Genomic DNA, 6,000 nt, shown 5'->3' on the forward strand with positions numbered 1-6,000 from the left:
TGCTTTTTTATGTATTTAGAATATATCATAGACATATATAATATATTTATAGTATATTAAATTTAGTATACTATTTCTAGTATATTATATTTGTAGTATATTATATATTTAATATATACTATGTTATAGTAGATATTAAATTTATACTATAATATAATATATATTTAATACATACTATATCAATAATAATTATGAATGATATGATTCCGATACAGTAATGACAGTCTTGCACAATAGCAGAATAGAAAAACTTTAAAAAAACACAGAAAGGCTATTACTATTTCTTACTGAACTAGGAAAGAAAATGATTCTGAAGCTGTTGATTATTATATGAAAAAGTTCCAGCTAGTTGCTGACATTGTTGTTGATGTTTTCATTGAGTTGACGTTTTCCTAATGTTGCCATTATTTTTTTGATTATTGGACATGCATTTTATTATTTTACTACTTGAATTTACTATTTTTTGAGTATATATATATATATATATATATATATATATATATATATATATATATATATATATATATATATATATATATATATATATATATATATATATATATATATATATATATATATATATATATATATATATATATATATATATATATATATATATATATATATATATATATATATATATATATATATATATATATATAGTGTGCAGCAAGTAGTGGAACTTGCAAAAAAAATTTACAGCGAGTAGTGAAACTTGCAAAAAATATTACAGCGAGTAGTGGAACTTGCACAAAAAAATTACAACAAGTAGTGGAACTTGCAAAAAAAAATGTACAGTGAGTAGTGGAACTTGCAAAGATATGTACATGGAGTTGTGGAACTTGCAAAAAATATGTACAGCGAGTAGTGGAACTTGCAAAACTATAAAGCGAGTAGTGAAACTTGCAATTTTTTTGATAGACGGGTCTAGCTTACATTCACGTCGTGTCTATTGTTAACAATGATTATTATATAGTTTCATTAAGGGAATTTAATACTTTATTCATTAACTAAAAGCCAAGATGTAAATTAAATAAAATAATATTATAAAACATTTTTTGTTTTAAAAATTTTTTTAGGTCAGAGGGGGAACCATCTATAACTTTCACTAAGCATTATGTGATTTTTTTTGAATTTTGGTAAAAGATGTTTTTATATTAAATTTTATTATTTTAATTACATTTAAGTATTTTTTCGAATCTCATTAAAAATATAACTTTTTTTAGGTTGTAAAAAAAAAAAGGGGGGGGGGCGATGACACGCTCCTTCCCCCATCTACACCCCTTAAAACAAAGGGTGCGCTACTAGTGATGTTGTAAAGTAGTAAAATATAATTTTTGATTTTAACTAGATTTCTTTTTAATTATAAAGATAAATATTTATAAAAAAAAAGAGTCATTTTTGATAATAGGATGTTTGAAACCATCACGCCTACATCCACCCAAAGACAATGATAAAACTTCTATATTTGACTGTGGTCTGATAGGTAATTACAAAACATCTTGTATATAAAAATTTACATTTTTATTAAAAAAAACACTTTTTTATAAATATTGTTAGTCTTTATTGCCGGTATGGATGGTGGTTTTGTGCCTCCGGATGTGCCCGTAATCTAGAAACCTTTATAAATTTGTAGATAACTCTTGTATCTATCTTTTGATACCAAGATAAAACTTTTGGATAAGAACTGATTAAGTTATAATAGTTTTAGTTAATAAAAACTTTATTTTTGACCACAGTTTCTTCAACAAATCCTAATATCAAAAAATCGGTACGTAAAACCTCATAACTTTTTGTAGGGTGGTTTGATTTTGAAAATTTTTTCACTTTTGGAATATTGAAATGATGCTCTTTTTAATGAAATATAAGAACCTAAAATTTGATGAGTTTAAAAATTTCATGTAACATACCTACAACTAAGTCATCAGTTATTTGTTCAAAATATTTTCAGGAAAAATATTTAAAACACGGAAAACAAGAAAAAAGATTTCGTTTAATAAAGAAGTTAAAACCAATACCAACTATACATCCAAATGTTAAACCAAAATCATCTATACCGACAATGTATTTGGAAAGAAAATCTCCAACAGGGTTATATTTGGAAAGAAAATCTCCGACAGGGTCCAACAGGTATTTACCATAATGATCAAAGCAGCTAATTTTTAAAAAATGATTTAATAAAAAATTTAAATTGCATTGCTGATATTCCATACCCAAGTGGCTACCAAATGCTAAAATCTAATGATCATATTGTATTTTACAAAATGTTGTTTAATGAGCTTTCTATACCAGAAGTTATTGAGTGTATATGAATTGACGAGAGTTTACACGTAAAACTATTTTATAAGGGTTGTTTACAAAAATGTGCCGAATACTCTAGTGGAACTCTAACAGGCGTAAACAATGTTGGTGAACTCTACAAAAGTATTGTTTGATTTATGATAAACAGTTCTAAGGAAAACATCCCATACATTATAAAAGCTATTCCAGTTGTAAATATTGATAGTGATTGGTTAAAAAATGAGATTCTTGAAACTTTGAATCTTTTACTTAATAGTGGGTTTGTTATGCGAGCTGTTGTGTGCGATAATCATGCAAGCAATGTTTCTGCATTAAATAAATTGTTATCAGAATACAAAATTGGCTTTGATAGCTTCTCAATTTTATATAACTGCAGAAAAGTTTTTTAATTCTATGATGCAGTACATTTAATTAAAAATGAGAGAAGTAACTTGTTAAATCGAAAGACGTTTTTTTTTCCCCCATGTGAGTTTATTGGGTTTAAAGATGATATTACAGTTAAAGGTGGAGAAGTATCTTGGAAACTGTTTCATGACGTCCATGAAAAAGACCTTGCTTTAGGTGCAGATTTACCTAAAGCTTCAAAACTAACGAATAAAGCGCTACGCCCAGCAAAATATAATGTTCAACTAGCTCTTCACTTGTTTAATGAAAATATCTGGTTTAAAATCATACTTTCCTTTACGTGAGGATGCTGTTGGCTTTTTACAATTGTTGGATTGTTGCTAATAGTAAAGACCAGTTTTATTCCATTAACTATTTAGGAAATGCTACTATCATGCATGATAAAGAACCAGAATTTTTACGAGTAATGGCATTATGGATTGATAATTGGGAAAAACAAAAAATCTTGAACTGTGAGAAATTTTTTATGTCTACTAAAACTAGTTCAGCATTTAAACAAGCACTTAATTATCATGCTTTTTTAATTAAAGATCTTTTAAACAATGGTTATAAATTTGTCATGACTGCAAGATTTCAAAGTTATCCAATAGAGTGAAGGTTTGGACAGTACAGACAGATGAGCGGTGGCAGGTTTTTGGTGAGCTTAAAAGATGTTTTGTGTTCGGAGCGAATTATCAAATTTAAAAGTTTTGTTAAAGAAGGCATTGACATCCGCAATAGTGATTTCAAAAAGACTTATGATCATAAAAATATTTTAAACAATGTTTTGGAAAAACTTCAGTGCACTTCTTTAAATAATTTTTCTTTGTCAGAAGATAGCAGAGAACTTGCCTTTCATATTGCAGGTTATATTGCAAAGAAAATTTTAAAAAGATTTGGTAAATGCTGTAATGAACTAATGATTGGAGTAGATGAATATGGTTCTCCAGATAAACAATATATTTAAATTTTATCAAGGGGACGATTGGCTATACCATCTACCAATCTGGATAATTATACTTATGATGCTTTTGCAATTTTAGGCTTTACTTTTGATGTAATGAACAACACCGATTTGCCATTAAGAACAACTGCTCAGTTTATTTTAAAAACATTTTTATTCAAAGAAAATATCCTTTGTTCTGATCACCAAAAACTTGGGATAAATCTCATAAACAAAACAATCAGTAATATATTCTTCAATAATAAAAGAAAAATATTTACTGATGGAATTATTATGGACAATATAGTTAGTTTTATGCAAAGAAAAAAGCTATGAATAAATAGAATTAACAAGTTTTTAATGAACGATATTTCTTTTTTTTCTAGAAAAATGTAAGAAATTAAAAAAATTTCTTGAAATTAATTTTCGTTGTTGTTCAATAGAAAGTATTTTTAAGAATAAATGTATTTTGTTTGTTTATTTGCTTTGCTTTTTAAAGCGCAGTAATTCTTTTTAAATGGCCTTCGAATTTTTCGACAAATATGTGGAATATAAGGCCGTATACTTTAAGTAAGCCATGATACTAGTTATTGAGTGGCCGCAAAGCGCGCTTGCCACTGTTATTTTGCATCATAAAAAGTTAGCAACCATCACTATCCACAGTGTAGATTCCACACAACCCAATGGATGCAAGTAGTTGGTGTAAATTTAACATTGAGAAAATAAATAACACTGATATTTACAAGTTACGACTTGAAATTCTTTTAGAGGTTCTGTTCAAAAACAGACCTATGTTTTGGGAATTTTCTAAGATGTGCTTTCGTGACAAAGTTAAAAATACAAAAAAAATCCTTCACGGTATACTGAAAATAAAATTTGTCACCCTGAAAATTTTAACAATTGGATGAACGACTAATCCTAATTAATGTAAAACCGAACATGCTTCCTGGCTGTTCTAAAAAAAAAAAAATCGGTTTGAACAGCAAAAAAATTTCGCTTTAAACTGTTTATCTATCGAGGTAACTCACATAACAAGTTGCGTTGTCAAAAGTTAATGTCTAATAAAATCTATTATCCATTAAAACTCCTACTGTTTTATGTTTTTCTAATGCTTAGAAAAAAATAAAACAGCAGGTTTCTAATTTAAATTAGAGTCTTGTATGAAATATTTTATATGATTTTAGGTTGCTTTTTATTTCAATATTTTTTTAAATATTTTTGCGTTTTCTCAGTTAGAGGTTTTTCAAAATGCCTATTGGGTTTTGAAATTAATCAAAACGTTCCAGCGGTCAGGATAGACTTTTAAGTTTGGAACCCTATTGAATAAAACTATCGATTGAAAACGATATTGTTGAAAGTCTTGATTTTTCTACATTAATAAAAATATGAGTGATAAAACCCAGAGGGCACAAAACGTCCGCTGGACGTCTTAAGAATGTCCTGCGAACTTGTGACGTCCAGAGAACGTCGTATAAACGTCTGTGTCAGCTGGAAAAGACCCGTTTTTTTCACTAAACTCAATTAATTTTTAAAAGTTGCATTGTGTAAAAATATAATAAGCGAATATTTAACAAAAATTTTCAGTATTAAATTATACGTCGTATTATAGAAATACGAATTATATTGAATTTATACGTGAATTTATACGAATTTATTCGTTATAATTATATTGAATTTAAACGTCGTATTATAAAAATACGACAAAATGACATTGATAGAGGCGAGATTCGAACTCGCGCCACCGAAGTGACTGGTGCCTTAAACCAGCGCCTTAGACCGCTCGGCCACTCTACCTTGCGAGACGGAGAAGTTTAGCAAATTATATTTATAAAATTTTTTTATTTAATAATTTTTAAATAAATTTTGCTCTTCACGCAATTATAAAATAAAAATGCAAAAAAAAACGTTTTCATAAAATAAAAGTAATAAAAAATATATATAAACAGACACAAAGTGAACCACTTTATGTAAGCTAGATGGACAAAATTATTTTGTTCTGTAATTTGATTCCAAAGAATGTAATTAATAATATTTTGATTAGTACGCTTTTTTTGATTACTTTTTAGTTTTTTTTTATGTAAACATTTTTTATAGTTTTGAGAATTTTTAAATTTTAGTAATGAAAAAAGTTAATTAGGTAATATTACTTTATTTCAACACATAAATTATGTTATAAAATTTAGCCAAAAATAAAAATAAAAAAATATGCTGTAATTGAGCCGATAACTTATAATAAAATAAAATATTTTTTTTTATTTTACGTTATCCGCTCATTTTAACAACATCATCGGATGAATCATTGTTATTTTCACTATTCGAAGAATCGGACTCTAAATAATCTTCATCACCACACAGAATTGTATATCTAACCA

At 27.1% G+C, this 6,000-nt stretch overlaps 1 non-coding gene across 1 annotated transcript; it reads right to left on the minus strand.

The window, feature by feature from the left end:
* Nucleotides 1-5,340: 5,340 nt before the first annotated feature.
* trnal-aag (transfer RNA leucine (anticodon AAG)) lies at nt 5,341-5,422 on the minus strand. The gene has a single exon. It is a non-coding gene; the product is annotated as a tRNA-Leu (tRNA).
* Nucleotides 5,423-6,000: the final 578 nt, after the last annotated feature.

Source organism: Hydra vulgaris, chromosome 09 (assembly GCF_038396675.1).
Source record: "Hydra vulgaris chromosome 09, alternate assembly HydraT2T_AEP".
NCBI classification, from domain to species: Eukaryota; Metazoa; Cnidaria; class Hydrozoa; order Anthoathecata; family Hydridae; genus Hydra; species Hydra vulgaris.